Below are 11,521 nucleotides of genomic sequence, written 5' to 3'. Positions count from 1 at the left end.
TGCTCTAAAGCACTACCTGGATCTTTTCCCTTGGTCCTGATCTTATTCTACTTGTATTCTATTTGTCTGCCCCATAGATTGCATCTCCTTCCCTCCCTCCCCCAGAAAGTAAACCCTTCAAGATAGGGATTATCATTTTTTAAAAAAATCTTTGTATCCTAAGTTGGTTCATGGATTTAGAGCTGGAAGGGACATTTGGGGCTGGTCATTTTATAGATGAGAAAACTGGAGCCCTGAGACTCAAAATCATTTACCCAACGTCACATAAGTGGTTTGGTGGGAGTTGCATTTGGGGTGGCTAGGGGGTGCAGTGAATAGAGTACTGGCCCTGGAGTCAGGAGGACCTGAGTTCAAATCCAGCCTCAGACACTTAACACAAAAAAACTAGCCGTGTGACCTTGGGCAAGTCACTTAATCCCAATTGCCCTGCAAAAAATAATTAGTGGTTTGGCATGGGGGTCTGGTACATAGTAGGTGCTTAATAGTGTCTAGCACAGGGTAAGTGCTTAGCCATTGAACAGCTAACAGAAGAGTGCTTCTGTTAGTGGATATCCACCAAAGTTCCCCTGCTGGCTTTCCCTTTGCTTCTGTATGCCTCTCCCCATGACTCACTCCTTAATGTCAAGGCCCTGAAATGTGGTAGAAGGTACAGGTGGCTCAGGCAGAAGACTTGCTAGCTGGGTAACCATGGTCAAGACTTTCTGAATCTGAGTTTTCTAATGTGGCAAATGGGGATAAATAATAGATCCTCCACCTACTCCCCAGGCTTGTTATGAAGACTAAATTTTAAAATATACGTGTGTGAATGTTTGGATTAACTTTCACCCAAAGCTGGCCTTACAGTTCAATTTTTTCTGGTTCAGACCAGTGATCTCATGGGGATGGGGGTGGGGGTGGGAATGAAGGTGGGGGAGACCCTTCTTGGGCCCCTCAGCTGCTAGATTCTACTCTGCATATATTGTGTATGTGTAGTTATTTTCATGCAATCTCCCTCCCCCATTGGAATGTGAGTTCATTGAGGCCAAGAACAGTTTTTTGAATATTCTTTGTGTCCCCCTAGCATCTCCGAGAGCCTGGCACACAGCAGGCTCTTAATAAATGCTTATTGACTAAATGACCGGTAATAGAACCTCCCTTTACCAGTAAAGATCTTATTGTAAAGCATTGCCTAGGGCACCAAGAGATTGTGATTTACCAGAGGTTACACAGCCAGGTGCTTCTGGTTCCAAGGCCATCCTTTATTCTCTGAACAAAACTGCTTTATATAACAGTGAATGTTTCTATGCTTCTTTATGGGTAACAAAATATTTTCCTCACATTATTCCTTTAAGATAGGCAGGATGTGTCTTATCCAAATTTTACAGATGAGAAGTCTGAGGCTTCCACTAAATGTCTTGCCCATAATCATAAAGCTAGCAAATATCAGAGGTAGGTAAAACTTGAATTCAGATCCATTGCCACCTCCTGCTCCTTGCAGATGGAAAAGGTCTGTGAAGTTCTGGGAGAAATCCTCAGCCCCAAAACATGTCTTGCCATTTTTCTTAAAAAGGACATTACCTGGTAATTCACTGGTAATAGAGACTCCCAATGAGAAAATTCTTCAACTTATTTGTCTCATAGAGTTGCCTAGGGGACAGACAAGTGACTTGCCCAGGGTTACTTAGCAAGTGTATTTCAGAAGAGACAGTGATAGCTAGGTCTTCCTGACATTGAGGCCAGCTCTTTGTCCACTAAGCCAGGCTGCTTCTTGACAGTTCTTGAAAACTCTGCTTTTGAATTAATCCTTTCTACCACCAGAAATCCTCAGTTAAAATCCAAATGCCTCATAGATGGGGCAATATTTTAGTAACTCATTATATTTAGCACAGGATTCATATATCAAATTGGTCCCAGTTAGTAACTTAAAATGCCAGGGTCTTGGAGGCAGTAGGATAAATTCTGATCAGATGTGGGAGAAAGGGATCTAGATCTTGGGCCCCTGCCCAATGCTGGTAGGCTCAGGTGGGGTGCCCTGGTAGAAGGTCCCACCAGGCTGGGGCTGTCATGAGAGCCCTGGACACAGAGGAATGAGCATGCTAATGTCAAAGGGGGAGAGAGGAGCTTAGAAGGAGGGGGCTTCCAAGAAGCCAATGAACAGAAAGAAGGAACTTTAGGATCAGAATTGGCTGGTGCAAGACCTGAGGATTATGTCTAGGATCAGCCAGCCCCAGGGGATAAAACTAAACCCTTTGGATTAAAGTTGGGAGGAGGGTGAAGGAACAGAGACTTGTGAGTTTCCTGTCAGTAGAGATCTTCAGGGGAAGCCTCCCAACCCTGACCACTTCCACCTACCACCCCAAATGAGCTACTTTCAAATATCAAAGTACCAGGTTACTTTCTAAAATCCATTGCTGCCTCTCATTCACTCCAGAAAAGTACAGTTAGCGTTGGCTTTGCCCCAAGGTGACCACCCAGGGTGGTGGGTTTCTTCCTGGCAATGAGCCCTGGCCTCTTGGTCCTATTCTGGCCTGTGTGGCAAGATTGGCCAGAGTCCTGTCATTCTAGCACCCCTTTTTATGGGGCTCCATATTCCTCTTCACCCCACCACAGGAGCCAAGACTGGATTCTTTTCTGGGGGCCATTCTCTTGACTCAATTGCCCTCTCTCCCCTATCCAACTAAAATTGACCCAGGCATAAATACTCCTAGTTACCAGCTCCTAGATACAGGTGGTAGTCACTAAGGATAAAAAGACTAAGGGGAAACAGTATTTGCCATCAGGGAGGTTACATTCTAAGGAAATGTAAAGGAGATCCTCTTTTCTTTAAAAAAAGACCTTGAATTCAGCTTCAGCTCCCCACTCCCCTTTCAGGTATCACCTCATCTCACTGTGGCTCTTAAAGCCAAGAACCTTAGTGATGGGTTTTCCCCCCACTTCTTCCCTCCGGTTCTTGACCTCCAAATTGCCCCTCATTCTGCCTTCCCTTGATGCTGCAATGGAGGATGTGGCCACATCAGCAAGACCTGACCCAGCCCTTGCCAAGTAGGCTGAGCCAATACCGATAACCATCAGCAGTTTACAGAGCTATTTCCCCTTAAGTTTGTGCGCTAACAACTATTGTTTTTCTGTCCAAGGTTATCCTAAGGGTCTCTCTCAGGATCATGAGACTCGGCATCTTCTAAAAAATTAATATGAAAGCCACCTGAACGCCATGAAATGTGTAGCCTACAGTCCTTCATGTAGCAGCTGGACCGGTCAGTCTTCTCTGGGCACAGATGGCAAAGAGAATTCTTTCTGCTGTGCCCAAATGATTTCTTTTAAGACAAAATTTATTGATATCTTCTGTTTCATCATCACCTACATTTCCCAGTGTATCTCTCTCTCTCTGACTTCCAGAGAGCCTTTCACTATAACACAGCATAAGAAAGGCGGGGCGGGGAAACCAATTCAGCAAAACTAAGCCACACATTGGAAAAGTCTGACAGCATTCTGCATCCAGCAGAGAACCCTCCTTGAGGGCCTGGACTGTTTTGCCTCCCTTTGTATCCCAGTGCTTAGCATGGTGCGTGGTGCTTAGCGTGGTCACAGGCCTTTAATAAAGGCTCATAGACTTGAGAAAGCACTTTGGATGGACATAGTATCTTGCTTGATGGTCAGACCACCTCTAGAGTTTTCCACCCAGTTCTAAATAGCACTAATTTACACTCAGATTTGGGGATGGGGGTAGAAGGAGGTGAGGGTAGAAATTAAGCCTTAAAGGTCAGAAGGCATCAGTGGGTGCAAGTTATGAGGATGGGCTTCATGTACCTATATTTTCCAGGTTTAAAGAAGCATTTTTTTTCTTCACAACCCTTCAAAGTAGGCTTTATCAGTAGATATTAGTAGAGGTTATATGACTTCCTTCCGCTAATCACACAGCTAATAACAAACCCAGGTCTTCTACTCCAAGCCCAGTGTTCAAATTTCCATTACTTTTATTCTGCCTTTCCAGTGCCTTCCCCATTCCTGGAGGTCTTGAAATAGAGACACACGCCCCCTCCATCAGGGAAGTTGTAAATGGGATTTATGCTTGGTAGGGTTGCTACTAGCTGGCTTCTGAAGTTCCTTGTTATAATTGTTAAGTTATATCTGACTCTTTGTGACCCTGGAGACCATAGCATGCCAATATTTGTCCATGGGATTTCTTGGCATAGACATCAGAGGGATTTGCCATTTCCTTCTCCTTTAAATTAAGGCAAACAGAAGTTGAGTGACTTGTCCAGGGTCACACAGCTAGTAAGTGTCTGAGGCCAAATTTGAACTCAGGTCTTCCAGACTCCAGGCCCAGTGCTCTGTCCACTATACCACCTAGCAGGCTCTTTGAGGTTCTTTATAATTCTGCAAATTTATAGTACTAGGATACTTGCCCAAGGACACTCAGTACATAAGTGTGTGCAGAGCCAAATCTCAAACTGATTCAAAGTTCAGTACTCCATCCTGTCATGTTGTCTCAGATAACATATAGTACTTTTAGGTACAATGATCATTATTTTTAAAAATGTTATTTGCTTAGAGGAAATTTTCAGCTTACCTTGGATGAATGGATCAGATTTAGGGGGAGGAACTGGAAAGACTCTGAGATAAGAGATGGGTGAAACACTAAAAGAACTAAAAGAACACTAAAAGAGATAAAGATATGGTCATCCAGTCCACATGATGGGAGACAATAAGAGACCTTCTTAAAGAGGTTAAATCTCCACTCAGGACCTCTGGAAAGGTCTAAATGGTTCAGTGGATAGAACCCTGACCTGGAGTCAGGAAGCCCTAAGTTCAAATTGGGCCTAGACACTTCCTAGCTAGGTAACCTTGGGCAATCACCTAACTTCTGTTTGCCACAGTTTCTTCAACTGTAAAATGTTATTACTAATAGCATTTACTTCCCAAGGTAAGGGCAGCCAGGTGGTACAGTAGGTGGAGCCCATCTTGAGTCAGGGAGACCTGGGTTCAAATCTAGCTTCAGACACTTAATAGCCATGTGACCTTGGGCAAATCACTTAACCTCTGTTTGCCTCTGAGTTGCCCCTGAAATCTGGCCAAAGTTTACAACGATCTCCTTGAAAAATAAAAATAAAAAGACCTCATTGGTCCAGTTCTGAATCTCAAGGAACAAAAACATAGCCCCAGACTCCCTAAATATTCACAAATCTAACTACAAATAAATTAATATAAAATACTGTTAAATCAATTAACATTAAATAATATTAAATTAATACTAAGTGATAAATTTTAAAATAAGCATTTTATAAATGTTAGCTGATAGTATTATTACAAATTAAACAGTTGTTAATTTTTTTTTGCACAGATGGGCCCTTTTCATCTTTTCATTGTATTTTTAGGATCATTTCCTAGCAATGGAAACTCTGGGTCAAAGAACAGGAGTAGTTTCCTATTTTTTAAGTGACAAACAATTTTTAAACAGCAGCAGTATAGAGGCATTTAATGTAAGCAAGACAAACAGCCCTGCTCACCTCTCCAGGACATGAGGGCATCACTGGATTATAGCATAGAATGATAATTGTTCATAATGAGTGCCCAGAGTCATTAAGGAAAGATTAAATTGTGTTCAAGTGGCAGATGTTTGAGAAGGCAGAGAAGTGTATGTCATGTTTTAGACTTCACTTCCTCAAGAAGTCAAGACAAGCCACATTTCCATCTTCAAAACACTGTTAGGTCTCTGTCCCCTCTTCTTAGACCCTGGAATCTTTGCCTGAGCTCCTTGTACCTCAGAGGGGTTCATGGACCTAGGTGGGAAAAATGACATCTTTATTTTCATCATCCTCTAACTGAAATATAGCATTTCTTTAAATTATGAGTTTTTATTAAATATTATTCTGGCAGGGGTACATTGGCTTCATGGGTATAAAGGCATCTTGATACAAATAGGGTTAAGAAACCATGTCTTGAGGGAAGCTAGAGGCCCATGGATGCCCAATTCATTCATCCAGGCCAGTGTCCAAGAGTTTTAATGGTCAGGGTTGGTTGTCTGGAGGACAGAGATGTTGGATGGAAGAGGCCAGGAGGTGACTAAAGAGTTTAATCAGGTTGACTATAGGAACTCAGAGTGCTTGAAATAAATACAGGGAGGACATTATTGAGTTAAACCCTTCAGTTAATGCCTTAGCTTCTGAAAAAGCTCCCTAGGTTATGGTCCTCATGTTTGAATAAAGCATATTACCTGCTGATGCTCAAAGGGATAATGTTTATCTGGACTGCAAAATTATCTAGGAGGCAGCCCCAAGATGTATACCTGTCTCCTTGGTTTGATCAGAGAGGTTGTTTCAGTCACATCTGACTCTTTGTGACCTCATTTGGGGTTTTCTTGGCACAGAAACTGGAATGGTTTGCCATTTACTTCTCCACCTCATTTTTCAGATGAGGAAATTGAGGCAAATAGGGTAAGTGACTTGCCCAGGGTCACATAGCTAGTACCTGAGGTTGGATCTGAACTCAGGTCTTCCTGATTCCTGGTGCTCTATCCACTGTGCCACCTAACTGCCCCTAAAGAGGGCCTGGGTTCAAATCCCACCTTTATGATCTTTGAGAATTCACTTCTGCCCCATGGCAGGGCGGGGAAATGAGGGCTAGTCTAGGTAGCATCTAAGGTCTTTCAGTTCCAGTCTGATGCTCTGATCCCACCAAGCTTTCACCTACTGGCTTGGTCTTAGCTTAGACAGCAGACATAGCTGTTTTTCCAGGAACGTGGGGGTGACAGAGCAACTTCCAAAGCTCGACATTTGGGGTCCTGTGCCTGATCCTCCAATTGGCAGCCTCACGCCACACGCAGGTTGTTCCATCTACCTTCCAAGATATGTCTTTAAGTGCCTCTGTGTGAGGCTCCAAACCATTTGGAATTTGCTTCTGTAATAATTACACGAGAGGTTTGAATGGTTTTAGGCCTTTGTTGCCCTGGGGAATTCTCACCTTCTGCAGATCTATTTTTTTTTAACCCTCCAGTCCACAAATATTTATTGAGTAGCTACTGTGTGCCAGGCACTGTGTGCACATGTTATTGAGGTGGGTGGTTATCGCACATGTGTCACAAAAACAGCATAAAATGCAATCTCTGCCCTCAAGGAGCTCACATTCTAATGGAGGAGACATCTAAACAACTGGGTCCATATCATTGATATACGGTGTAAAGGGAAGTTAATCTGAGAGAATTTCCCGCAAAGGCCCCTGGCAGAAGGTGGAGTCTGAGCTGAGTGGTGGAAGGAGGCCAGGGAAGCCAGCAGGCAGTCTTGATAGGAGTTTACCCATGAACTTCGGATTCCCTGGAAATCGATCATTTCATCTCTAAGCCCCAGAACTCCCAGGGTTGTTTTTCATTTTTCCTTAAAGTTAGTAGTAGTAGTGCTGCTCCTAATAACGGGATAATGGCACCTGGGCTACTCGGGCTCCCCAGTCTGCAGAACAGTTCTTCTGCCTTTGTCTGCAAAATTTGTCTTTCGTTTCCAATTAACCCTATCACCTCACCTCCTCAGGACTGGTTTTTGAAATGGCCCCTGCCATCCCTAATCTCCAGGGTCACTTGTAATCTTGGCTGCCCCAGCAGACATCAGGTCTCATCTCTTCCCTATTCTTTCCCTGTTTTCTTCTTTGTCTCTGGTTTGCTTTCTCAGAGAAAAAGGCTGCCTTTTTCTAGCCTTAGATACTTCTCCTTTACTTTTAGTGATGAACCCACCAATCAAGTCCCATTGGCTAGAATTTTCAGGACTTTGGAACTTGTTGGATCTTTCTAAGCCTACTCCCAGATCAAAGGTTTTTGGGTTGTTGTTGTTTTTTTTTTTTTTTTGCAACCAGAAACTGCTTTCTTTTTCTTTATTCTGACTTCAGTTCAGTGACTTCCCCAGGTATTTAGTGTGTCAAGAAGCAAAGGTTTTCTACTGAGCAGAGACCCTGGAGGCAGCTTGTTGCAGTAGAAGGAGGAATCCTGGGTTTGGATCCAGCTCTAAAGCTGATTCTGTAACATTCCCCTTTCTTATTGCTCTGAGGAAGGCAGAAGGCTGAGATGAAGATCTCATCCCTGAGATCCCGGTGATGGTGAACACAAGAAGGGGATATACCCATATGACTTCTCCACTCTTTGGACTAGGAGAGTTGTAAAGTGCTTTTGTGTCTGTGGCTTGAAAGTCCCCTTTCTGACACAAAGCTGCTGTTTCACTCAGGATGGCCCATTTATTGTCACCCAGATGCATCTCTTGCTTATACTTATTTGGTTTCTTCACCCTCCCTGTTCTCCAGAAGTGCCTTTCCCCCTTATTCTTCACCAGACGCTGTGCTGTCTAGAATTCATGGTGGAGGGTAGGGGTGGGGGTATGGGAGGGAAAGGCATTTAGGGGAGTTTGGGTCTGGGGAGTTACAGGGATAGGGGTTGGTTAGAAGGCGATGGCATGGTACATGGCTGGATGGTCTGGGTGAACAGCAGTTGGCTGTGATGGAAAGCATGGTCTACTCTAAGGACAGGTGAGTGTGCTCTCACTCAACCCACCAAACATTAGGAATTATAATAATCAAGACTGATATCTAGATTTTCCTATTCCTCCTACACTGATTCATTCAACAAGCATTTATTAAACACCTACACTTGGCAGTGGGGATGCAAAAACAAGGAAATGAAATTCCTACTAAGTGCCAGGGATTTCTCTAGATTGTCTGCTTCCCTAGTTTTCTTTCTTTCGGGTCATCCATTCATTGGACAAGCCCTTATTCAGTGCATCCTAACAACAAAAACAAAACTGTCCCTGCAGAGACCACTTTCTGCTTGGACATTTTGCCATATCAAACTAAACAGCACACAAAAATCCCCCAACATCTTCCAGGCAGCTCCGTCACAACATATAGAGGATGTGAAACTATTAGTGAAACCACATAACATGAAAGCCAGAGAGAACCCACCAAGAAACTAAGAAATATGGACAGTGATAAGGACTCCACCTGTGATTTCACTGGAACAGATAATTCCAGAGGAGAACACCTCCAAGTTGCACATTGGTACTTGGAACTGAAACTGCCTTAGAGAAAATGACTTACTCATAGGTCACTTACCCTGGGCAAAAGATAAGCATCTATAAAATCAGGCCATGGTAAGACTATGAAAGAGGTGAAATCAACACATTTCTATTTTGTATTCCCTGCACCCCTTCTTCCATGTCCCCTACAATCAAACTGAGCTGTATGAAGTAGTATACCCATTATTCAAAATAATACAGGCTGTCCCAAAAGTTTCTGAAGCTTAAAGTGCACTTGGACTTTTGGCAGAAGAACATCTTATTAAGTTTCTCATGGTGAGTAGAAAAGGTGAAGCCAAATCTACAGAATTAACATAGCTGAGCTCTATTGACTAAGGGAAATCACCAGAGATGAAACCTGGAGCCTTCATGAATCCAGCTTTCCAAAAGGAGGCCAAATAGGCAAGGTTTCACTTGTCCTCACTCTGCCCTCTATTCTTAATGTGGGCTACATATACTTTAAAGGCTTTTGCTACCACCTGGCAGGTAAGCTCTCCTTCATGCAGAGCATAAGTCTGAAGTCCCACCTTCCTGCTTCTCGACCTCCGAGACTCCTTCCTCTCTGCCCCTCCCCCTGCAAATGCTGAGGGTCATTTATCAATAAATAAGTATTAAGTGCTTACTCTATCTCACCAAATAATCATCAAAGATTTTATGACAAATTTTTGAAAAAGTGTGATGCGACCATTATGTGAAGCCCTTTAAAAAAATTATGCCGGTATTATTTAAAAGTAAATTATTACTAAACTGTCTTTGGTGCAAGATTAGTATGCGCGGAATAATTGTGAATATATGTTAAAGTTGAATAGTCCAAATTGATGCACATTATTTCTCTGTGACAGTTTAGCAAATATCTTTGTGGTCTGAAAAATAAAGGTAACACATTAGTTATTGATTTGTGCATTACAGTCGAAATGTTACACTTGAGAAAATTTACTACAGTGTTGTAAAGTTATGGACTTAGAAAATTTAGTCTTCTGTGTCAGAAGATTCTGTGCCAATAAAATCTGTTTCAGATGTGTTTACTTTGTTGTCCCTCTGCCACAGATTTTGTTGTCAAATGAGCCTCATCACCTAGCCATGACTTGCCTTAAACTGAATTGTAAGAATGTTGTTTTCTGGCTACCTCCCATGTCTTCATTTGCAACATTTTAAATGATATATTGCAGCCATTATTCCCTTCGTTGACATACACAAACAGTTCATTGATTTGTGGAAACTTGCCTGTTTTAGGACCTCTAAGGTCTCATCTAGAAAGATTTGTGTTTTTTTAGCTTATCTTTTAGTTTGCACCAACTTTTCACTCACTGAAAACTGTCTTTCTGTAGCTCGGTTTCCATGCTGTTCAGTGAATCCAATCACTTTTAGCTTGAAGTCCGAAAAATAGTTTTTATATTTACTCATAATCAGAAAGAATTGTTTCTCACGTTAATGTATCTCTGGCAGTTTAGCTATTGAGGGAAGATGCCAACCTTACCATATCACATGATATCCTGGCAGCTTTGCCTGCCCACCTGCTCCCCCTGGGTCTTCACTGGGTTGACTGACAATTCTAGGGTCCTGGACTCAGTGTGTGAGAGATAAATGCATATCCATATGCCACTGGTAAATATATTGCTGCTGTTTACCTTTTAAGGGGCAGGAGGAACAGAATTGTACCAAGCAGGCAGCCATTAGGTGATAAAAAGCATCAAACCGATTTTTGTACTATCTCTCCCCCCCCCCCCCATGTGGTGAAAAAGTAAGTGCCTGAGTTGGGCTAAGTGTATCAGATACACAAAGAGGCCCAAGACAGTCCCTGCCCTGAAAGAGCTTACATTCTAATGGAGGAGACCAAACAAATATACACAAATCATATACAGGACAAATAGGAAATAGTTTACCTAGGAAAAGCACTTGAATCAAATGGGAATCTTTGTTGAGATTTAAAGGAAGGGCAGTAGTCTGAAGAGGGAGGGCATTCTAGGCATGGGAATCAGCCAGAGAAAATGCCTAGAACCTAGAGATGGGTTGTCTTGTTCTTTTAACAGCCTGGAGGTCATGACTCCCCTTGAAGATTTGCACCCCCTAAAGCTCCAACTATACTCCAAAAGTTTTCCTTTATTGCTTTCTCTGGTACTTAATTCTCCCTATTTCTTCAGGCTTCAGCGCTTTGGCTTTATTATATGAACTAATTCAGTTGAAGTCAACGAATATCTAGTTCTACACTGTGATGGGCAAGAGTGGCCTTTTTTTGGGGGTGGGGGGGTGAGAGCCTGTGATTGCATTTCAGTCAAAGGAAGTTAATGGATGTTTGCTGTGATGGTGGCTGCTTTTGCCCTAGGTGATTCAAAGGAAAAGTTTCTGCTTTTCAGTTTACATTCCCTCCAGAGGAATACAGCCTGGCACCCTGAGAAACACTTTCTATATAGTCGTTTCAGGAGGGAGGTAAATACTCTTGCCAACTGGGGGCGCGGGAAAGGCTTGCACTTCCTACACTCATTTGTCTTTGCTCC

Source organism: Petaurus breviceps, unplaced genomic scaffold (assembly GCF_028583685.1).
Source record: "Petaurus breviceps papuanus isolate PSGF00001 unplaced genomic scaffold, PetGlider_PUasm1.0 225, whole genome shotgun sequence".
Classification (NCBI taxonomy): domain Eukaryota; kingdom Metazoa; phylum Chordata; class Mammalia; order Diprotodontia; family Petauridae; genus Petaurus; species Petaurus breviceps.
The sequence above is the reverse complement of the archived record's forward strand: the minus strand, read 5'-3'. Positions refer to the sequence as shown.